Raw genomic sequence first — 24,312 nt, forward strand, 5'->3', positions numbered from 1 at the left:
AGTGCGTAGTGCAGAGGCGTAGTGCAGAGTCTTAGTGCAGAGTGGTAGTGCGTAGTGCAGAGGCGTAGTGCAGAGTGGTAGTGCGTAGTGCAGAGGCGAAGTGCAGAGTGGTAGTGCGTAGTGCAGAGGCGTAGTGCAGAGTGGTAGTGCGTAGTGCAGAGGCGTAGTGCAGAGGCGTAGTGCAGAGTGCAGAGGCGTAGTGCAGAGGCGTAGTGCGTAGTGCAGAGGCGTAGTGCGTAGTGCAGAGGCGTAGTGCAGAGGCGTAGTGCAGAGTGGTAGTGCGTAGTGCAGAGGCGTAGTGCAGAGTGGTAGTGCGTAGTGCAGAGGCGTAGTGCAGAGTGGTAGTGCGTAGTGCAGAGGCGTAGTGCAGAGGCGTAGTGCAGAGTGGTAGTGCGTAGTGCAGAGTGGTAGTGCGTAGTGGTAGTGCGTAGTACAGAGTGGTAGTGCGTAGTGCAGAGGCGTAGTGCAGAGTGGTAGTGCGTAGTGCAGAGTGGTAGTGCGTAGTGCAGAGTGGTAGTGCGTAGTGCAGAGGCGTAGTGCGTAGTGCAGAGGCGTAGTGCAGAGGCATAGTACAGAGTGCAGAGGCGTAGTGCGTAGTGCAGAGGCGTAGTGCAGAGTGCAGAGGCGTAGTGCGTAGTGCAGAGGCGTAGTGCGTAGTGCAGAGGCATAGTGCGTAGTGCAAAGTGGTAGTGCAGAGGCGTAGTGCAGAGGCGTAGTGCAGAGTGGTAGTGCAGAGGTGTAGTGCAGAGGCGTAGTGCAGAGGCGTAGTGCAGAGGCGTAGTGCATAGTGCAGAGTGGTAGTGCGTAGTGCAGAGTGGTAGTGCGTAGTGCAGAGTGGTAGTGCGTAGTGCAATGGCGTAGTGCGTAGTGCAGAGGCGTAGTGCAGAGTGGTAGTGCGTAGTGCAGAGGAGTAGTGCAGAGGCGTAGTGCTTAGTGCAGAGTGGTAGTGCGTAGTGCAGAGGCGTAGTGCAGAGGCATAGTGCGTAGTGCAGAGTGGTAGTGCGTAGTGCAGAGGCGTAGTGCAGAGGCGTAGTGCAGAGTGGTAGTGCGTAGTGCAGAGGCATAGTGCGTAGTGCAGAGGCATAGTGCAGAGGCGTAGTGCAGAGGCGTAGTGCAGAGGCGTAGTGCGTAGTGCAGAGGCGTAATGCAGAGTGGTAGTGCGTAGTGCAGAGTGGTAGTGCGTAGTGCAGAGGCGTAGTGCGTAGTGCAGAGGCGTAGTGAAGAGTTGTAGTGCGTAGTGCAGAGGCGTAGTGCAGAGGCATAGTGCGTAGTGCAGAGTGGTAGTGCGTAGTGCAGAGGCGTAGTGCAGAGGCATAGTGCGTAGTGCAGAGTGGTAGTGCGTAGTGCAGAGGTGTAGTGCAGAGTGGTAGTGCGTAGTGCAGAGGCGTAGTGCAGAGGCGTAGTGCGTAGTGCAGAGGCGTAGTGCAGAGGCGTAGTGCAGAGGCATAGTGCAGAGGCGTAGTGCGTAGTGCAGAGGCGTAGTGCAGAGTGCAGAGTGGTAGTGCATAGTGCAGAGGCGTAGTGCAGAGGCGGAGTGCAGAGTGCAGAGGCGTAGTGCAGAGGCGTAGTGCGTAGTGCAGAGGCGTAGTGCAGAGGCGTAGTACAGAGTGGTAGTGCGTAGTGCAGAGTGGTAGTGCGTAGTGCAGAGTGGTAGTGCGTAGTGCAGAGGCGTAGTGCAGAGTGGTAGTGCGTAGTGCAGAGTGGTAGTGCGTAGTGCAGAGTGGTAGTGCGTAGTGCAGAGGCGTAGTGCGTAGTGCAGAGGCGTAGTGCAGAGGCATAGTACAGAGTGCAGAGGCGTAGTGCGTAGTGCAGAGGCGTAGTGCAGAGGCGTAGTGCAGAGTGCAGAGGCGTAGTGCGTAGTGCAGAGGCGTAGTGCGTAGTGCAGAGGCATAGTGCGTAGTGCAGAGTGGTAGTGCAGAGGCGTAGTGCAGAGGCGTAGTGCGTAGTGCAGAGTGGTAGTGCAGAGGTGTAGTGCAGAGGCGTAGTGCAGAGGCGTAGTGCAGAGGCGTAGTGCAGAGTGGTAGTGCGTAGTGCAGAGTGGTAGTGTGTAGTGCAGAGTGGTAGTGCGTAGTGCAATGGCGTAGTGCGTAGTGCAGAGGCGTAGTGCAGAGTGGTAGTGCGTAGTGCAGAGGAGTAGTGCAGAGGCGTAGTGCGTAGTGCAGAGTGGTAGTGCGTAGTGCAGAGGCGTAGTGCAGAGGCATAGTGCATAGTGCAGAGTGGTAGTGCGTAGTGCAGAGGCGTAGTGCAGAGGCGTAGTGCAGAGTGGTAGTGCGTAGTGCAGAGGCATAGTGCGTAGTGCAGAGGCATAGTGCAGAGGCGTAGTGCAGAGGCGTAGTGCGTAGTGCAGAGGCGTAGTGCAGAGTGGTAGTAAGTAGTGCAGAGTGGTAGTGCGTAGTGCAGAGGCGTAGTGCGTAGTGCAGAGGCGTAGTGAAGAGTGGTAGTGCGTAGTGCAGAGGCGTAGTGCAGAGGCATAGTGCGTAGTGCAGAGTGGTAGTGCGTAGTGCAGAGGCGTAGTGCAGAGGCATAGTGCGTAGTGCAGAGTGGTAGTGCGTAGTGCAGAGGCGTAGTGCAGAGTGGTAGTGCGTAGTGCAGAGGCGTAGTGCAGAGGCGTAGTGCAGAGGCGTAGTGCAGAGGCGTAGTGCAGAGGCGTAGTGCAGAGGCGTAGTGTGTAGTGCAGAGGCGTAGTGCAGAGTGCAGAGTGGTAGTGCATAGTGCAGAGGCGTAGTGCAGAGTGCAGAGGCGTAGTGCAGAGGCGTATTGCGTAGTGCAGAGGCGTAGTGCAGAGGCGTAGTACAGAGTGGTAGTGCATAGTGCAGAGGCGTAGTGCAGAGTGGTAGTGCGTAGTGCAGAGGCGTAGTGCAGAGGCGTAGTGCGTAGTGCAGAGGCGTAGTGCAGAGGCGGAGTGCAGAGTGGTAGTGCGCAGTGCAGAGGCGTAGTGCAGAGTGGTAGTGCGTAGTGCAGAGGCGTAGTGCAGAGTGGTAGTGCGTAGTGCAGAGGCATAGTGCAGAGTGGTAGTGCGTAGTGCAGAGGCGTAGTGCAGAGGCGTAGTGCAGAGGCGTAGTGCGTAGTGCAGAGGCGTAGTGCAGAGGCGTAGTGCAGAGTGCAGAGGCGTAGTGCAGAGGCGTAGTGCATAGTGCAGAGGCGTAGTGCAGAGGCGTAGTGCAGAGGCGTAGTGCAGAGTGGTAGTGCGTAGTGCAGAGGCGTAGTGCAGAGTGGTAGTGCGTAGTGCAGAGGCGTAGTGCAGAGTGGTAGTGCGTGGTGCAGAGGCGTAGTGCAGAGGCGTAGTGCAGAGTGGTAGTGCGTAGTGCAGAGGCGTAGTGCACAGTGGTAGTGCATAGTGCAGAGGCGTAGTGCGTAGTGGTAGTGCGTAGTGCAGAGTGGTAGTGCGTAGTGCAGAGGCGTAGTGCAGAGTGGTAGTGCGTAGTGCAGAGTGGTAGTGCGTAGTGCAGAGGCGTAGTGCAGAGTGGTAGTGCGTAGTGCAGAGGCGTAGTGCAGAGGCGTAGTGCGTAGTGCAGAGTGGTAGTGCGTAGTGCAGAGGCGTAGTGCAGAGGCATAGTGCAGAGTGCAGAGGCGTAGTGCAGAGGCGTAGTGCGTAGTGCAGAGGCGTAGTGCAGAGGCGTAGTGCGTAGTGCAGAGGCGTAGTGCAGAGGCGTAGTGCAGAGTAGTAGTGCGTAGTGCAGAGGCGTAGTGCAGAGTGGTAGTGCGTAGTGCAGAGGCGTAGTGCAGAGTGGTAGTGCGTAGTGCAGAGGCATAGTGCAGAGGCGTAGTGCAGAGTGGTAGTGCGTAGTGCAGAGTGGTAGTGCGTAGTGGTAGTGCGTAGTGCAGAGTGGTAGTGCATAGTGCAGAGGCGTAGTGCAGAGTGGTAGTGCGTAGTGCAGAGTGGTAGTGCGTAGTGCAGAGGCATAGTGCGTAGTGCAGAGGCGTAGTGCAGAGTGCAGAGGCGTAGTGCAGAGGCGTAGTGCAGAGTGCAGAGGCGTAGTGCGTAGTGCAGAGGCGTAGTGCAGAGGCGTAGTGCGTAGTGCAGAGGTGTAGTGCGTAGTGCAGAGTGGTAGTGCGTAGTGCAGAGTGGTAGTGCGTAGTGCAGAGGCGTAGTGCGTAGTGCAGAGGCATAGTGCAGAGGCGTAGTGCAGAGTGCAGAGGCGTAGTGCAGTGGCGTAGTGCGTAGTGCAGAGGCGTAGTGCAAAGTGGTAGTGCATAGTGCAGAGGCGTAGTGCAGAGTGGTAGTGCGTAGTGCAGAGGTGTAGTGCAGAGTGGTAGTGCGTAGTGCAGAGGCGTAGTGCAGAGGCGTAGTGCGTAGTGCAGAGTGGTAGTGCGTAGTGCAGAGGCGTAGTGCGTAGTGCAGAGGCATAGTGCAGAGGTGTAGTGCAGAGTGGTAGTGCGTAGTGCAGAGGCGTAGTGCAGAGTGGTAGTGCGTAGTGCAGAGGCATAGTGCAGAGTGGTAGTGCGTAGTGCAGAGGCGTAGTGCAGAGTGGTAGTGCGTAGTGCAGAGTGGTAGTGCAGAGGCGTAGTGCGTAGTGCAGAGTAGTAGTGCGTAGTGCAGAGGCGTAGTGCAGAGGCGTTGTGCGTAGTGCAGAGGCGTAGTGCAGAGGCGTAGTGCAGAGTGGTAGTGCATAGTGCAGAGGCGTAGTGCAGAGTGGTAGTGCGTAGTGCAGAGGCATAGTGCAGAGTGGTAGTGCGTAGTGCAGAGGCGTAGTGCAGAGTGGTAGTGCGTAGTGCAGAGGCGTAGTGCAGAGGCGTAGTGCAGAGTGCAGAGGCGTAGTGCAGAGGCGTAGTGCGTAGTGCAGAGGCGTAGTGTAGAGGCGTAGTGCGTAGTGCAGAGGCGTAGTGCAGAGGCGTAGTGCGTAGTGCAGAGGCGTAGTGCAGAGGCATAGTGCAGAGTGGTAGTGCATAGTGCAGAGGCGTAGTGCAGAGTGGTAGTGCGTAGTGCAGAGGCGTAGTGCAGAGGCGTAGTGCAGAGTGGTAGTGCGTAGTGCAGAGTGGTAGTGCGTAGTGGTAGTGCGTAGTGCAGAGTGGTAGTGCGTAGTGCAGAGGCGTAGTGCAGAGTGGTAGTGCGTAGTGCAGAGTGGTAGTGCATAGTGCAGAGGCGTAGTGCGTAGTGCAGAGGCGTAGTGCAGAGTGCAGAGGCGTAGTGCAGAGTGCAGAGGCGTAGTGCAGAGGCGTAGTGCAGAGGCGTAGTGCGTAGTGCAGAGGCGTAGTGCAGAGGCGTAGTGCGTAGTGCAGAGGCGTAGTGCAGAGGCGTAGTGCAGAGTGGTAGTGCGTAGTGCAGAGTGGTAGTGCGTAGTGCAGAGGCGTAGTGCGTAGTGCAGAGGTGTAGTGCAGAGGCGTAGTGCAGAGTGCAGAGGCGTAGCGCAGAGGCATAGTGCAGAGTGCAGAGGCGTAGTGCAGAGGCGTAGTGCAGAGTGGTAGTGCGTAGTGCAGAGTTGCAGTGCAGAGTGGTAGTGCGTAGTGCAGAGTGGCAGTGCAGAGTGCAGAGGCGTAGTGCAGAGGCGTAGTGCAGAGTGCAAAGGCGTCGTGCAGAGGAGTAGTGCAAAGTGCAGAGGTGTAGTGCAGAGGCGTAGTGCGTAGTGCAGAGGCGTAGTGCGTAGTGCAGAGGCGTAGTGCAGAGGCGTAGTGCAGAATGGTAGTGCGTAGTGCAGAGTGGTAGTGCGTAGTGCAGAGGCGTAGTGCGTAGTGCAGAGGCATAGTGCATAGTGCAGAGGCGTAGTGCAGAGTGCAGAGGCGTAGTGCAGAGTGCAGAGGTGTAGTGCAGAGGCGTAGTGCAGAGTGGTAGTGCGTAGTGCAGAGTGGTAGTGCGTACTGCAGAGGCGTAGTGCGTAATGCAGAGGCGTAGTGCGTAGTGCAGAGGCGTAAGGCAGAGTGCAGAGGCGTAGTGCGTAGTGCAGAGGCATAGTGCAGAATGCAGAGGCGTAGTGCGTAGTGCAGAGGCGTAGTGCAGAGTGCAGAGGCGTAGTGCGTAGTGCAGAGGCGTAGTGCAGAGGCGTAGTGCAGAGTGGTAGTGCGTAGTGCAGAGGCGTAGTGCGTAGTGCAGAGGCGTAGTGCGTAGTGCCGAGGCGTAGTGCGTAGTGCAGAGGCGTAGTGGAGAGTGCAGAGGCGTAGTGCGTAGTGCAGAGTGGCAGTGCAGAGTGCAGAGGCGTAGTGCAGAGGCGTAGAGCAGAGTGCAGAGGCGTAGTGCAGAGTGCAGAGGCATAGTGCAGAGTGCAGAGGCGTAGTGCAGAGGCGTAGTGCAGAGGCGTAGTGCAGAGTGGTAGTGCGTAGTGCAGAGTGGCAGTGCAGAGTGGTAGTGCGTAGTGCAGAGTGGCAGTGCAGAGTGGTAGTGCGTAGTGCAGAGTGGCAGTGCAGAGTGGTAGTGCGTAGTGCAGAGTGGCAGTGCAGAGTGGTAGTGCGTAGTGGTAGTGCGTAGTGCAGAGTGGCAGTGCAGAGTGCAGAGTGGCAGTGCAGAGTGCAGAGTGGCAGTGCAGAGTGCAGAGTGGCAGTGCAGAGTGGCAGTGCGTAGTGCAGAGTGGCAGTACGTAGTGCAGAGTGGCAGTGCCTAGTGCAGAGTGGCAGTGCGTAGTGCAGAGTGGCAGTGCATAGTGCAGAGTGGCAGTGCAGAGTGGTAGTGCGTAGTGCAGAGTGCAGAGTGGTAGTGCGTAGTGCAGAGTGGCAGTGCAGAGTGGTAGTGCGTAGTGCAGAGTGGCAGTGCAGAGTGGTAGTGCGTAGTGCAGATTGGCAGTGCAGAGTGGTAGTGCGTAGTGCAGAGTGGTAGTCCGTAGTGGTAGTGCGTAGTGCAGAGTGGTAGTGCGTAGTGCAGAGTGGTAGTGCGTAGTGCATAGTGCAGAGTGCAGAGTGGTAGTGCGTAGTGCAGAGTGGCAGTGCAGAGTGGTAGTGCGTAGTGCAGAGTGGCAGCGCAGAGTGGTAGTGCGTAGTGCAGAGTGGCAGTGCAGAGTGGCAGTGCAGAGTGGTAGTGCGTAGTGCAGAGTGGTAGTGCAGAGTGGTAGTGCAGAGTGGTAGTGCGTAGTGCAGAGTGGTAGTGCGTAGTGGTAGTGCGTAGTGCAGAGTGGTAGTGCGTAGTGCAGAGTGGTAGTTCGTAGTGCAGAGTGCAGAGTGGTAGTGCGTAGTGCAGAGTGGCAGTGCAGAGTGGTAGTGCGTAGTGCAGAGCGGCAGTGCAGAGTGGTAGTGCGTAGTGCAGAGTGGCAGTGCAGAGTGGTAGTGCGTAGTGCAGAGTGGCAGTGCAGAGTGGTAGCGCGTAGTGCAGAGTGGTAGTGCGTAGTGCAGAGTGGTAGTGCGTAGTGGTAATGCGTAGTGCAGAGTGGTAGTGCGTAGTGCAGAGTGGTAGTGCGTAGTGCAGAGTGGTAGTGCGTAGTGCAGAGTGGCAGTGCAGAGTGGCAGTGCAGAGTGGCAGTGCAGAGTGGCAGTGCGTAGTGCAGAGTGGTAGTAAGTAGTGCAGAGTGGTAGTGCGTAGTGCAGAGTGGTAGTGCGTAGTGCAGAGTGGTAGTGCGTAGTGCAGAGTGGCAGTGCAGAGTGGCAGTGCAGAGTGGCAGTGCAGAGTGGCAGTGCGTAGTGCAGAGTGGCAGTGCGTAGTGCAGAGTGGCAGTGCGTAGTGCAGAGTGGCAGTGCGTAGTGCAGAGTGGCAGTGCAGAGTGGCAGTGCAGAGTGGCAGTGCAGAGTGGCAGTGCAGAGTGGCAGTGCAGAGTGGCAGTGCAGAGGGCAGAGTGGCAGTGCAGAGTGGCAGTGCAGAGGGCAGAGTGGTAGTGCAGAGGCCAGAGTGGTAGTGCAGAGTGGCAGTGCAGAGTGGTAGTGCAGAGGGCAGAGTGGTAGTGCAGAGTGGCAGTGCAGAGTGGTAGTGCAGAGGGCAGAGTGGTAGTGCAGAGTGGCAGTGCAGAGTGGTAGTGCAGAGGGCAGAGTGGTAGTGCAGAGTGGCAGTGCAGAGTGGTAGTGCAGAGGGCAGAGTGGCAGTGCAGAGTGGTAGTGCAGAGGGCAGAGTGGTAGTGCAGAGTGGCAGTGCAGAGTGGTAGTGCAGAGTGGTAGTGCAGAGTGGTAGTGCAGAGTGGCAGTGCAGAGTGGCAGTGCAGAGTGGCAGTGCAGAGTGGCAGTGCAGAGTGGTAGTGCAGAGTGGTAGTGCAGAGTGGCAGTGCAGAGGGCAGAGTGGTAGTGCAGAGTGGCAGTGCAGAGGGCAGAGTGGCAGTGCAGAGTGGTAGTGCAGAGTGGCAGTGCAGAGTGGCAGTGCAGAGTGGCAGTGCAGAGTGGTAGTGCAGAGTGGCAGTGCAGAGTGGTAGTGCAGAGTGGTAGTGCAGAGTGCAGAGTGGTAGTGCAGAGTGGTAGTGCAGAGTGCAGAGTGGTAGTGCAGAGTGGTAGTGCAGAGTGCAGAGTGGTAGTGCAGAGTGGTAGTGCAGAGTGGTAGTGCAGAGTGCAGAGTGGTAGTGCAGAGTGGTAGTGCAGAGTGGTAGTGCAGAGTGGCAGTGCAGAGTGGCAGTGCAGAGTGGTAGTGCAGAGTGGTAGTGCAGAGGGCAGAGTGGTAGTGCAGAGTGGCAGTGCAGAGTGGTAGTGCAGAGTGGCAGTGCAGAGGGCAGAGTGGTAGTGCAGAGTGGCAGTGCAGAGGGCAGAGTGGTAGTGCAGAGTGGTAGTGCAGAGTGGCAGTGCAGTGGCAGTGCAGAGTGGCAGTGCAGAGTGGCAGTGCAGAGTGGCAGTGCAGAGTGGCAGTGCAGAGTGGTAGTGCAGAGTGCAGAGTGGTAGTGCAGAGTGCAGAGTGGTAGTGCAGAGTGCAGAGTGGTAGTGCAGAGTGGTAGTGCAGAGTGCAGAGTGGTAGTGCAGAGTGCCTAAAACACATTGCCATTTACAATGCCATTATCTCTAACTTAAAACAAACCCGAGCCTTAATGCATTCCTAATGCTTGTTTTTTTTTTACTGTTGATTTCCCTCATATTACCAATTTTTAGAACTGTGTTTCGCTGCAGGTGACTAATTTTATTTTGGTGCCCAGGACCATTTTTGTGGGTGTCGCCGGCCCTGCATTGCCTTACAGCCTAAACATATGTAGGCGGTGATTTTCCTACAAACAGAGTCCTGTCCCAAGGCTTGGCCGGGAGGAAGGCGGGGGGCCGGGATGCAAATGTACGCCCTGGAGGGGTCTTGTGAGGCTTCCGTAGCTGGGGTCAGCAGCACCCACGTAGTTTCCTCAGCGACGGCAGCAGCTGACAGCCAGGCTGATGCAACCGCCTTGCACAACCTGTTCCGTTAGATGGACGAAGACGAAAGTGAGATACAGACAGAAATACCAAGAAAAGAGAAGGAAACAGAAGAGCGCAGGAAATGGGCAGAGTAGGTGGGACGGGTTTGCATCTGCCACCAAGCACAGAGAAAGGAAGCACACAAAGTTTACGATGAGAGGAGATACCCAAAATAAAGGCGTCAGAGATAGATAAGGTAAACTAATACTCTATAAAGAGTATGAAAGAACAGGCACAATTGAAAAAACAGATTAAACACACAGATTGTTCTAATACTACGTGTAATCTAAAGTTTTTCTGCTTCAAATCTTTGTAATGCAGTTCATTTGGTTTAATAAACCAACTGCACAGATCCAGGTTGTAGCCTGCAGAGCACCACTACTAATCCCAGTCGTAAAACTCAAGGGGTAAATGCACCTGCGTTAGAGATTTCTGTATAACGTATTGATTATGGGTTGTAAAGTAGGATAATACATCTCAGAGATAGATCTCTGTGGAACCTGCAGTCACTAACAGTGTGGAAAGTTATGTGACCAGCAAGTAAACATTGGTAGAGTGTCACATGTTGTGAATACATTTACACGTCAGCAACCTATGCTTTAAAATCACTCAACTATCAGTTAGCTCATGTGTGGCCCATATATTTTATACGCAGCTTCCTGTAGGTAAAAGGTCAAGGCAGTGGTTACAGGATAATTTGTTCTTTTTAGTCTTGCCTCTCAGACCCGGCCCTCACACCCACTGGCCACAGACCCCTCTCCCATCCCATTTCTGTGCTGCAGATGACAGTTTCTGAACTTTGCTATTTACACTTCGACCAGTTGCTGGAGAACATAGAGAGTGGTAAACAAAGGAGTTAGGTCCTTAGTGGGACTGAGGGTGGGCTGGACCGTTATACTGAGCGAAAACTAGAAGGTGCCTCAACTCCTCATATTTTACTAATGTAATTATTTCAAAGTGAGACCAAATGCACACTCATTGGACCTGGTCAGGTACTTTTATTTATACCTTGCACTCTTATTTTTTACTTTTTTTTTAAAGAAACTTGTTTTTTAAGACCGAAAAGAGATGCATATTCATGACAAGACTTTACAAAATAAACAATTTTCACAAAAGACATAAATCAACAATACATCCAATTATACATATACCAAACATTTAGAAAAATCATTTCATCACTATACAAATCAATTCCTATTTTTTCAAAAAAATAACCAAAGCATAGTTGGATAACAAGAGTCAGACAGTGTATATTGTTTTTAGTGTATCAATAAATGATAAAAGTCACTCTTGTGGATATGCCGACGCGTTTCGGATTCGAATAACCAATTTTCGAACCCTCATCAGGGCTTTGTAATTTCTCTGTAAAGGATGCAAAAAACAATAAAGTTTTATTGCCAACCTGTACACCTTATAGCTACCATTCTCAAAGTGTAGAATCATCAAGATCTACCTGTGACTTCCAAGCTGACGATGTTTCTTTTGTGAAAATTGTTTATTTTGTAAAGTCTTGTCATGAATGTGCATCTCTTTTCGGTCTTAAAAAACAAGTTTCTTTAAAAAAAAGTAAAAAATAAGACTGAAAGGTATAAATAAAAGTACCTGACCAGGTCCAATGAGTGTGCATTTGGTCTCACTTTGAAATAATTACATTAGTAAAATATGAGGAGTTGAGGCACCTTCTAGTTTTCGCTCAGGAGAACATAGAGAAGCACACTGTAAAACAGTTGTTCCCAACCTGAAGTCCGGGGACACAGCAAAGCCTTCTCAGGGACCACGGCTACTTAGAAAATGAAATAATAATCACAAATTAATAAAGCGTATTTAAAGAATCTAAATGTACACGTGAACATTTTAAAAAGATCCTGTAAATGTGTAGGAATTTGAAATTGGAGGCTAAACATGAAATTACTATCCTCAGATTGATTCGTGAAGGCAGTGCAGGTGCATCAAACAAACTATAGTATGGACGATGAGTGGCCTCAATTGAATTTGGAAAAGCTCCAAACTTTCTATTGAAATTAAAATGTTGATTTTGTTTTATATATATATGAATTTGCTAATTAAATCAAATGTGTCATCATTTGTGTATTTGTTTGGTGATTTCTTTTTTCTGCATTTTTGTGTTTTGTTTTGCAGTTCATATCAGTGACAATGCTTAGGGCGGGGTTCCCAGATTTCAGTAATGATTCACTGGGGGTCCCCAGAAGTCAAAACGTTGAGAACCACTGCTGTAAAATATAAGACAGCACCAACGGTTAAAAAACGTCGAGAGCTGAAACCACACATTGTTGTAAATGCACACAAGGCATAAGCAATGAGGACCACATAATAAATACAAAGAAAATAGGCTGAGAGTCTGCAAAGGCTGAAAAGAGAACACAGAGTTAAGGAACCAAAGGGGACACAGTCAATCAAAACATAAAGAGCACACTAAAAGGGCTAAAGCACATAAAGCAAAGCTGCAACCAGAATAGTGTTTCAAAAACTCATAAGTTCCCATTACAGGTTGGCTGGATTTAGGAGCACAGATATCGGTGGCAGAATCTCTGATTCCACATGGTCTCCATGCGCTAGTTAGAGTCTCCAGAATAGCGAATAACTTTGCAGATCCTGGAATACCGGGTGAAACTCCATATGTTTTCCCAAAGCTCTGGATGATTTGGCTGACATTTACCACATGTTCTAGGCAAGCAGTAAAACCCAATGTGGGTTGGCTATATTTAGGTGCACAGATACTGGGACCCAGAACCTTTGATTCCAGATGGTGTACATACACCTAAACCCAGCCATGATGAGTTAGCGTCTCCAGAATAGCAAATAACTTTACAGATCCGGGAACACCAGGTGGAACTCCACATGTTTTCCCAAAGCTTGGGACGATTCAGCTGACATTTACCACATGCAAAGCCAATGTTGTTTGTGGGGCTTGGTGTGGCAAGGACATTCAGGGTGAAGCAGTTTGTGGCCTGGGTGGCGGTGTTGCCCTTTTCCCTCTGGTACAGCAGGGGGTTGAGCAGTGAGTTGTCTGTGGTTGTTCCTGAGGCTACTGACCCCTGATCCGAGGTTTAACTGTGTGCATATATGGCCCAGTGTTTCCCAACCTGATGGTCTCAGTTCTGAGACCATCAGGTCCTGAAAAAACCGAACTTGGATAATGAGGAGCCCAGCAGCTACAGACCCATAGCCAGGATCCCATTTGCTGCGAAAATCTCAGAGAAATTACTAAACAAACAGCTGTCCCGGTATTTAGCAGAGGGTAGCTGGTTAGATCATTCTCAATATGGATTCCGGGAGGGACATGGCATGGAAACAGCTCTGCTGACGGCGGTTGAAGAACTCAGGAGGCTGCTAGACGATGGAGGGAAGGCCGCCTTAGTGTTATTAGACCTATCGGCGGCCTTCGACACGGTCAGCCATGAGACACTCCTGGCCCGCCTAGCAGAAGTAAGGGTTCATGACTCTGCAATAGCCTTCTTTTCCTCATACCTTGGGAATAGAACCTTCTCAGTTCAGCTGGGAGAGGCAAAGTCCACATCAATTAGTTCACCTTGTGGGGTACCCCAGGGGTCCGCCTTAAGCCCTACCCTTTTTAACCTATATGTAGCACCTCTGGCAAAGATCGTAAGGGAATGTGGTTTTACCCCAGTGTCCTATGCCGACGACACCCAGATAGTGGTGTCTATTAGCAAGGAGGTGAATGAGACAGCAGACAAATTCAAACATTGTATGTCACAGGTCAGTCAGTGGATGACGGACAACTGTTTGAAGTTGAACGGTGACAAGAGTGAAGTGTTGGTGCTGGGAGGAAATGCTAATATCTGGTCCCCAGCCTGGTGGCCGGACAGCCTGGGAAGCTGCCCGGACCCGGTAGACAAAGTAAAAAATGTGGGCAAGACCCTTGACATCAAACTTTCTTTTGATGCTCAAGCAAGTAAACTTGTATCCTCAGTTTGGTTTAGCCTAAAGATGATAAAGAAACTATTGCCTTATATACCAGACGATACCCGAAAAACAGTGATGACGGCATTGGCATTGTCTAGGTTAGATTATGGAAATGCTTTGTTCGCTGGGGCCAGAAAACAAATTATATCCAAGTTACAACGTCTGCAGAATGCAGCTGCGAGGCTAGTGCTTGGCATTCCCAAATATGAGCCAATTACATCCAAACTAAAACTCCTACATTGGCTTCCAGTTGCAAAAAGAGTATGTTTCAAATCATTGTGCCTGGCATACAAGGCTGTTCAGGGCTCAGGCTCACTGTTTCTGCGAACTAACCTGAAATTGTACGAACCATTCAGGATGCTCAGATCAAGGCAACTGAAACTAATTAGTATCCCGAAATTCAGACGAACCAATTGGGGCGGTCGAAGTTTCTTGGTACATACAGCTCGGGCATGGAACCGGCTGCCACTTAGTATAAAAGAAAGTCCATCGCTGGCCGCGTTTAGAAAGGCAGTGAAAACTTGGCTTTTTATGGTTGACTGTTAGGGGGGTTTTCCATCTCTGAGGCTTGCTATCTGTCTTAGCGCCAAGACGCCTTCGGGCAATCGCGCGCTTTATAAGTGGATAAATCAAATCAAAATCATGAAAACACTGGACAACTTGTAGTATGGTGAAGCACCAGCCACCCCAGTGATATCACTCGATTATACAACTAATAAGGGTGAAAAAGTATGATGCAGCTCCAAACAGAATACAGATAGTTCCAGAATAACTGCGTCTGGAACACAGGAAAAAGATGAGAGAAACTTGGAGAATACAGGCAGCCATAGAAAGAAAGCTCAGAAATTAAAAATAGAAAGCATCAGAAGCTGCTGCCAGAGCTTTTGGATACAGAAAACTACGAGTTACAAAAGTGCGCCAAGAGAATGGGTAGGAAGCCTGTGAGACACAGGTTTAGCTAGGAAGAATAAGTGATGCATAAAGCACCTTTAATGAGCTTACGCAACTCCCACATCAAGGTATCTGCAGACAGAGGAAAGTCAGGAGTCCTTTGTGAAGTGGACTTTGGCTTCCCTGTATTTACGGGCGGGAAAACATGACTTCAGATCATCAGGTCGGATAATTCTCACCTCTCTCTTCTTAAAAGAATCAAAACTTTGTTACGATAGCCGTATAAATTGCACCTGCATGAGACCAAACATAGAAGCATATCTAATTTCTCAGACATTTCCTTCCTGGTGAGGTACTTGCTGCTCCACCATGAGAGAAAAATCCTGGTCATATCCCATAGGGTAGAGAATCTTGATTCTGAGGGGAGTAAAAGATGAATACCCCTCAACAACCTTCTAACCAGAGGATGTTCCACTACTGGTTGACTCTCAGTGGGAGAGTCAACCAGCTAAATGGCCCACCTGAATGTGTTTACTAATCTGTATGCCATGCTCTCGGAATCTACATGAGCCAGGAAAGTCAGGACATGGACAACATCAGCCCCCAGGGGATCCAAATCCCTCTGCAGGCGCCAACCCATCCATTCAGACCAGGCTGGTTTGTATTGTTTGATTAGCCCATCAGCACATGCTCTGGAGAGGAAAGCATCACCTATCCGTAAAAGCCCAGTGACTTTCCATTGTTCTCTGTCATCCGCCGTACCTTGTGATGTAATATGCCCTCCATGATCAATCTGTGAGGGTTCCCCAACGGATCACCAAGGAGATCCGGAAACAGGGAAGACGGATTGAAGAATCCCAAGAAATTCCCATCAGAACTGGATATCAAACCTGAGTTTTCCGTTAGGTCTTGTGAGTATGCTTGGTAGGGTTGAAACCTGAAGAATGTTACACCCCCATGTCAAAGACTTTATATATTATTCTTTGATTCACAATACATCTTTCGGACTAGATTTTTTATTCATATCTGGGATTCATGCTCAGAGAGTAACCGAGGGCTCCATTTTCTCCACGGATTATGACCATTCTCCAATTACATTAACACTTGCAACTGGCCTGCATAGATGTCCATTCCAATGGAGAATGTCCACATGGCACCTGCAAAATCAGAAGTATAAAGATCATATTAATAGTGCGATGGCAGAGTATTTTCATCATAATGAGAGTACAGCCTCCTCGCATATGCTACTTTGGGAAGCCGTCAAGTCTACCATGTGTGGGAACGACATAAGCTATACTACCACAGCCCGGTAATGTAAGACGCACAACCTCAAACAGTTAAAAGGCCAAATCATGACATTAGAAAGACAATGTCATGAGCAAGAAACCGCCATTGTGCGCAGGACTCTAATTCTTGCTCAACAACAATACCAAAGTATGTTACAGATGAAGCCAGACAAATGTGTTTGGGGTCCCAGAGTTGTATATAACAATGGGGCGACAAATCTAGTAAGCTACTTTATCAACTGTACAAACGGGTCAGTAACCATGCCACTTCCCCCTATTCAGGATGTATAGGGAAATACTCTTACATATCGAATCCATATTGCTAACAGTTTCGCTTATTTCTACAAAGAACTGTACCAACCGAAAGAGTTGATACATGTCTCATTGATTGAGAAATTCTTGATTGACGTACCACCCGCACTATCTCTGAGGATGTGCGAGAATCCCTAGACGCATCTATCACACTAGAAGAGGTTACCACAGCGGTGTCTGATCTCCGGACTGGCAAAGCCTCTGGCCTTAGCGGCTTTCCCAGCGAGTTTTATAAAGGATGCATAACACAACTAGGTCCGCATCTCCTCAATACCATATCTGAATCGATAGAGACGTCACGACTCCCACCAGATTGGCGACACACAGAAATTGTGGTGTTCTCCAAACTGGGCCGACCACCCGAACACCACACTTCATATCGCCAAATTTCCCTTTTAAATATCGAAGCGAAAATCCTTGCTAAAATATTGGCGAATAGGTTACCACCCCATTTGACCACAATAGTTCATTTGGATCAAGCCGGTTTAATGCCTAATCGCTCTACCCGCCATAATATCCGTAGAGCATATAACGCAATCGCAGCCGTAGATCGGTTGAATAGACCAGCAGCATTGTTATTAGCAGATATGGACAAAGCCTTTGATTTCATCAGCTGGCTGTTCTTATTCAATCGATCAATCAATCAAGAGAACTTGTAAAGCGCTCTACTTACCCTTGAGGGTCTCAAGGCGCTGAGGGGAAGGGGCGCTGCTACTGCTCGAAGAGCCAGGTCTTGAGGAGCCTTCTGAAGGTGAGCAGGTCTTGGGTCTGCCGCAGATGGGTGGGAAGGGAGTTCCAGGTCTTGGCGGTGAGGAAGGAGAAGGATCTGCCGCCGGTAGTCGTTCATTGGATGCGCGGGACGGATGCGAGGGCGAGGCTGGCAGAGCGGAGCTGGCGGGCGGGGCTGTAGAAGTTGAGTCTGTTGTTCAGGTACGCTGGCCAGTGTTGTGAAGTGCCTTGTGTGCGTGGGTGAGGAGCTTGAAGGTGATCCTCTTGTTAACGGGGAGCCAGTGCAGGTCTCTTAGGTGGGAGGTGATGTGGCTGTGCCGAGGGATGTTGAGGATCAGGCGGGCGGATGCGTTTTGGATGCGTTGCAGTCGTTGTAGGTGTCTGGCTGGGATTCCTGCGTAGAGTGCGTTGCCGTAGTCCAGTCTACTGCTGACGAGGGCTTGGGTCACCGTTCTTCTGGTTTCGGTCGGGGTCCACTTGTAGATCCTGCGGAGCATGCGGAGAGTGTTGTAGCAGGAGGAGGAGATGGCGCTGACCTGCTTAGACAGGGAGAGGGAGGAGTCGAGGATGAATCCTAGATTGCGTGCGTGGTCCATGGGTGTTGGTGCTGTTCCCAGTGTGGTCGGCCACCAGGAGTCGTCCCACACGAAGGGGGTGGGACCGAGGATGAGGACCTCCGTCTTGTCCGAGTTCAGTTTCAGACGGCTGTTCCTCATCCACTTGGCGGTGGCCTTCATACCCTTGTGGAGGTTGGTTTTGGCGGTGTGTGGGTCCTTGGTGAGGGAGAGGATGAGCTGGGTGTCGTCGGCGAAGTAGATGATGTTTAGGTTGTGCTGGCAGGCCACTTGTGCGAAGGGGGCCATGTAGACATTGAACAGGGTCAGGCTGAGGGAAGAGCCCTGGGGGACGCCGCAGATGATGTCGGTGGATTCGGATCGGAAGGGCGGGAGGCGGACTCTTTGGGTTCTGTCGGAGAGGAAGGACGTGGTCCAGTCCAAGGCCTTCTTATGGATTCCAGCTTTTTGGAGGCGTATTCTTAGTGTGCGGTGGCAGACCGTGTCAAAAGCGTCTGACAGGTCCAGGAGGATGGGGGCTGAGCTTTCGCCGTTGTACAGCTGGCGCCTGATGTCATCTGTGGCGGCGATAAAGGCAGTCTCGGTGCTGTGGTTGCGTCTGAATCCGGACTGTGATGGGTCTAGTACACTGTTGTCCTCGAGGTGGCGGGTCAGCTGTATGTTGGCGATTTTCTCGATGACCTTCGCCAGGAAGGGGAGCAGGGAGATGGGCCGGAAGTTCTTGAGGTCTTTTGGGTCCGCCTTGGGCTTCTTGAGGAGGGCGTTGATTTCGGCGTGCTTCCAGCTTCCCGGGAAAGTCGCTGAGTCGAAGGAGATGTTGATGATCTTTTGTAGCTGGGGGGGCGATGGTTGCATCAGCTTTGTTGAAAACGTGGTGTGGGCAGGGGTCGGATGGAGATCCTGAGTGGATGGAGTTCATGCCTTGCGTGTCTCTTCTTCGTTGACGTGGGACCAGGAGGTCAGTTGATTGGTGCAGGTGGCGTTCGGGGTGTGGTCTGTTGCGGACGGGGCAGGTGAGGAGTTGAAGCTGTTGTTGATGTCGGCGATCTTGTGGTGGAAGAAGGTGGCTAGTGAGTCGCACAGCTCTTGCGAGGGCGGGATGTCGTTGGTGTTGACGCTGGGGTTGGAGAGTTCCGTCACTATGTTGAAAAGTTCTTGGCTGTCGTGTGCATTGTTATCTAGTCGGGTTTTGAAGGATGATCTTTTGGCTGTTCTGATGAGGTGGTGATGTCTGCGGATGGCGTCCTTGTGGGCTGTGTGGCTGTCTGGTGTGCGGTCGTGGAGCCATTTCTTCTCCAGCTTCCGGCATGTTCGTTTGGAGATCAGGAGATCTTCGGTGAACCACGCGGCTTTCTTGCTGGTGTGTTTGATGGAGGGTTTCTTGAAAGGGGCGAGGGTGTTGGCGCTGTCGTCAATCCACTGTCTGAAGTTTCGGGCGGCGATGTCTGTGTCGGGGGGTCGGTGGGTGGGTTCTGGGAGAGGGTGGAGGTCAGCTGGTCTTCGGTGACTTTGCTCCAGCAGCGGCGGGGGAGCTGTTGGGTGCAGTGGTGTGTGGTTGGTTTCTTGAAGGTGAAGTGGATGCAGCGGTGGTTGGTCCAGTGGAGTTCCGTGGTGTGGTTGAAGGCGCCGTGAGTCCTTGTGGAGAAGACGGGGTCGAGCGTGTGGCCGGCGGCGTGGGTGGGTTCGGTGATGAGTTGACGGAGGCCGAGGTTGTCGATCAAGGCGGTGGAGTTGGCGTTGTTGTTGTTCTCGAGGTGCAAGTTCAGGTCCCCGAGGAGGATGTAGTCCTTGGAGGCGAGCGTGTGGGCGCTGGCGAGGTCTGTGATGGGGTCGCTGAAGAGGGCCCGGGGTCTAGGAGGTCTGTAGATGAGTGTTCTTCTGAGGGTGGTGTTGGGGTCGGTCTGGATCCGGAAGTGCAGGTGTTCGGCGGAGTTGAGGGAGTCGTCTGCGAGGGTGTGGACCTGGAGGGAGGACTTGTGGACGATGGCTAGTCCTCCATTCCATTGGTGCGGTCTCTGCGGGAGATCTTGTAGCCATCTGGGATGGCTATGGCGATGTCCGGTGCCGAGGAGCTGTTCCACCAGTTCTCGGTCAGGAAGGCAACGTCTGGGGCGGAGGTGTCGAGCAGGTCCCAGAGCTCGACGGCGTGTTTGCGTGCGGAGCGGGTGTTGAGGAGTATGCAGTGAAGGTGGTTGGGTCCGGTCCCTGGGGTTTTGGTGGTTCTGTCGCATGTGAAGTTGCAGGTGTGGCAGGAGAAGGGTCCGTGGGTGTGTTTCGGTGCGGCCTGGAAGCAGTAGTGGTCTCGGCCGTTGTTGAGGGCGAGGAGAGTGTTGGTGTCGTATCGGAGTCTGGTGTCATGGCGTGTGGGGGGGCCAGGGGTTCTGGCGCTGGGCGCCGTCCAGGCATGGGCGGGCGCTGACGGGCTTGCCTTTGGTGCGCAAGCGGCGCGCCCGCTGCGCACGTCCGCTGCGCATCCGGGCGGCCGCCGCCATGTAAGGCGTGGGGGGAGGAAGGAGCAGCTGGGGGGCGGGAGCGGTTCGGGGAGGGGACGTGGCCGCAGTGGGAAGCGGATGGAGAACGGGGCACAGAACCAGAAGGGGGGTAGGAGGGCGAGAAAGACAGTCGCAACACATGTGGAAGAGCGTGCTAAATACCAGGAAGCAAAGTAAGCAGTTACGGAGAAATACAATGCAAATACAAGAAATTTACACAACGAAGTTCCTGGGCACAGGAGACTGGAACACCCGCTCGGAGTGGCGGAAGGCAGCAGCGGGGCGAGCACACTGAGGTGGTGCTGGTCGGCAGCAGAGGGGGCGACCTGGCCTGCAAGCAGGATCAGGAGTCACCTCCGCTGGTGGGCGGCGGCCGTCTATAAAGGCGTAGAGGGAGGGAGGAGCAGCTGGGGGCGGGAGCGGGGCGGCGAGGGCATGGCAGCAGTGGGCAGCGGTGGGAAAAAAGGGGTTCAGACCAAAAAAGAGGGAGTGGGGGGGAGGGAAAACAGGCGGAGAACAGAAAAATGATTGCGCACAAGATACAGTAAAAACGGAATGCAACAAGATAAATGCAGTAAGAGTAAAGATTATACAGCGGGAGCGGGGCGGCGAGGGGGCGTGGTGGCAGTGGCCAGCGGCTGGAGAACGGGGCACAGAACCAGAAGGGGGGTAGGGGGGGGGGGCGAGAAAGACAGTCGCAACACACATGGAAGAGCGTGCGAAATAACTTTGCTACCGCGCTACAATTTCAGCCCACAGTTCATAAAATATATCAAACTACTTTATACAGATTTAACTGCAACAATCGGTGTCGCCAATTGTGTCTCTGCTCCCTTTTCGGTAGGGCGGGGAACACAGCAGGACTCCCCCCTGTCCCCCCTTTTATTTTCACTGGACATTGAACCCCTAGCCATATGGGTCCGGGGTTTTGAATTGACAATGGTCATATCCTAACGCATAGCATTGTATGCAGACGATATACTCTTTTTCCTAACAGACCCAAGCAAAACCGGTCCCAGAATTCTGCAGATTATGCAGCTTTTCGTTGAAACGTCTGGCTTGTACATGAATCTCCACATATCTACCATATGGCCACTACTTGGAACCTTGGGGCCTAATAGGTGTGCCAAGTACCTTCAGTTGGCAAAGAATGGGCTACCCTATCTAGGGGTGTTCCAGTCCGAGTCTCCCCAAATCTCGTGGGACAAGAATCTTGGTACGACTACCGAAAAGGTACGCTCTTGCATCAGGTCATGGTCGGGACTGCCCCCATCATTATGGGAAATCCACTATTTTCAAAATGGTCTCCCTGCTCAGCTGCTCTAGCCTCTACAGAATCATCTGTATCCGATCCTGCCTTCTTGGTTTATACTTATCAATGCTACTCTGGGACATTTCCTATAAGGGGGGGTACGTCCCGAGTTTCACTCTGTACGTGCTTCCAATCCACGTATAGTTGGGGAAAAGCAGCTGCGGATATGCTGGCCTATTATGCGGCCTCGCACCTCCAGGTAATTTATGATTGGCGCTATGGGCCCAGCGACAACCCCGCATACGCAATTGAATGATGGATACTCAACGACCCGACCCTTATATCTCACCTATATAGAAATTCACATCATCACTCCCTATCACCCGCCACTAGAGTGGTGTTGCTCACCTGGCAGCAGTCCCTGCAGGGTGGTGGTGGGGTCGCCTTACCTGGGAAACACCGCTGTGGAATAACCACCTCTTATCTCACTTGGCCGGGCTCCAGGAGTTCAGAGAATGGGATCACATAGGCATCTCATCTATCGGCAACGTCACACAAGGCACTGTCTTTAAATTGTACCAGATTCTTAAAGATGAATATTCCTTCCACAATTCCCAGTTCTGTAAATATTTGCAGTTTCAGCATGCTATTACACCACACATTGATAAAGTTGACTCATTTCCAGAATTCAGTCCGTTAAAGGGTAAACTCCTCATGGGTGACTTAGGAAAACATAAGATCTCCAAAATATATAAATCCCTTATCACACATAGCACCCCTACACTCGAAAAACTCAAAGAAATATGGCATGTTGATATTTGTCCCCTAGACGCTGATGACTGGACTGAGGCCCTGGAATCTCCATGTGGAGCAGCTATCTCCTCCCAACTACATCTTATTCAGTTTAAATACATGCACAGGGCATACTTTACACGTCATAAATTCCTGTGTGCCTGCGGTGTCAATCTGTTGACAACACTTTCACACATACCGTTTGAACATGCATGGTTCTAGACAGATTTAGGAATGGGTGCTGACATGCATGGCCGAAGTTCTCAGATGGGAATTACCTAGATCCCCTAGACTGGCTCTATTTCACATTACAGGCACAATAGGCGGCAAAAAGTACAAACACCATCTCCTCTGGCTTGGCCTCACCATCACCAAACGCGACATTGCCAGGACCTTGAAATCAGATAAACCACCTGCGATGCGGGCATGGAAAAATGGTATGGATTTCTGTATGGGCCTGGAGATCTCGGTCTTCCAAGCCCGCGGCTGCCCACAGAAACATTCTAAAATATGGCAAAGATGAGCAGACTATCATGGTCTGGTCCTGCTGGCACTGGCGACACCGTCTGATGTGATAGACTCTGAAATCAGATCTTATGATGCACGGAACAGACAGACATATTCCATGAAGAGAATAAGTAGAAATCATGAATCAGATCTATCTGTTAGATATATAATGACCATATACAATCGCATTGAAGTTATTCTGTTAAGTTGTGTTTATATCAAATATGTAATATGGATAACAAATATGTATATCCTCAAAATACGTTGTAACAAAGTGATTGTCTTCATATGTGAAAATATGCCAATAAAATTTGTTATTAAAAAAAAACCTGAATTTTCCATACCAGGGTCACCACCATCAAGTCCGCCTGCTGCCTCCGTATTTGAATGGAGAGACGTGTTATTATGGAGAACGGGGTAAACATGTATCCTGTTTCCTTGTTCTAATCCTGAATGAAAGCATCTGTTGCTGCTGCTTGCAGGTCCGGCCTCCAACTGAAGTATCTGTATAGCTGGTGATCCAAAGTGACTTGAACAGATATGTCATGAATTGGCTCCATTTGTGTGAGATTATCTAGAACACGCTCTGATCCAATTTCCATAGGCTTGATTCCTACATGTGTCATGAGTGCCAATCGCCACCTGGTTGGATTTGCCCGGAAGATATTCTGCAGACACAGAAGTCTGATTCTCGAGACAGTAGTCCCAGAAGTTCTTGGTCAGATCCAGGAGAATCGGGATTTTGTCCCTCCTATGTGATTGATATAAGGCACTGCTGTAATGTTATCCATCTTCAGAAGAACACAACACTGTATCTTGTTTTTGGTCCACCACTGCATCATGAAGGACCCTATAATGAATTCCAGGCAATTGATACGGAAGTCTTAACCTTGAGCTGACCACTTTCCTTCTGGCAAGACCTCTCCACATCTGACCCTCCAGCCACTTCTTCTGGCATCTGATTCTACGAGTGAAAGCTACCAGCCTATCTCTGCTTTGGCCTAGTCTGAAATAGGGACCCTCTCTGAATACCTGAGAGCCCTCCAAAGATGGAAGGCTTTTAGGGGTTGCAAGAAGGGCTTTAAGTGGGCTGGGTCTCACCAGTGCTGAGCACCTGCAGTTTTTTAAAGGATGCCTCAAAACGGGTCTCTATCAGGCTCTGTTTTGGGCCCTGGCACAGGCAGTCAATTTTTTTCCAGACTGCAGTGACAGCATGCACATTGATGTGTGCGTGCTTACACTGCTCACTTGTCACAATTGGAGAAGTTACGGCATGAGGTCATGCCAGGTGAGTGGTGTAGTGGAAGGGAATCCTTTAAAGAGAGTCATTTTCTCTCTGGGTTTCCCTTCTCTTTTTGAAACTCAGGAGCAGCAACATTGTTGTGGGGTCACCAGGACTTTAGGTGGAAGCTTTTTCAATAATATACAATCCATAGTTGCTGCTTGTTTATCTTATGCAACTAACAACCATTGACAAAGCCAATAGTCCTCACTTGTTGTAGGTATGATGTTACTTGGTGTATCATATATCTGGGTGCAATGACAGAAACAGCAAAATACTATGCTAAGCACTGATTTTTAGCTTATGTGTTTCTAAGCAATGCCCTTCATTATGTCAGCCACGCCCCTGGAGAGACCCCCCAGTTTTTTCATCCCACTTAAAGCTCTGGTTGCAGGGTCCTGTAGTGGAGCGGACCTAGGAAGACAGCCTGTATGGACAATGAATGGAGGCTCACCAGACATGCAATCTGGTGCAGTGATGTGTTGTGTTTGTTGAGTGTATTGAGTAATTTGTGCTTCGTCTTGATCTTCTTTCGAGAAGCTTAAGTTAACTGTGTGGAATATATCACAAACTCCAGAAACCTGATTCTCTGTGTTGGAGGCAGGATCAATTTCCTTTCGTTGCTAACAAAACCCAGGCTCTCTAGAAGGTACCCAGAGTCTCCTCCGACAACATTTCATTAATAGAATGTCATCCAGAAACACAATAAAGTGTATGCCCCCGGATCTGAGGTGTTTTTTCGCACCATTGTGCCGATGATAGTCTGAAAGGAAGTGTGAATTTGAATGTCTGTAGGCCCCACTTGCCCTGTAGGAATATGCAATAGGGCAGATAGACGGGAATCATGAGGTATGCATTTTTTTGGATCAAGACGGACCAGAGAGTCATTGGGTCTCAGCATATCCCATAAGAGGTGTATCCCCTTCAGTTTAAAGTGGCGGAACACCAGCCACTGGTTGAACACTGGTTGATACTGATGACAGGTCATTGGCACCCTATCCCTCTATGCCACCAGAAACACACTGCTAGGTAACCCCTGGGA

The sequence above is a fragment of the Lissotriton helveticus genome, chromosome 11 (assembly GCF_964261635.1).
Source record: "Lissotriton helveticus chromosome 11, aLisHel1.1, whole genome shotgun sequence".
NCBI lineage: Eukaryota > Metazoa > Chordata > Amphibia > Caudata > Salamandridae > Lissotriton > Lissotriton helveticus.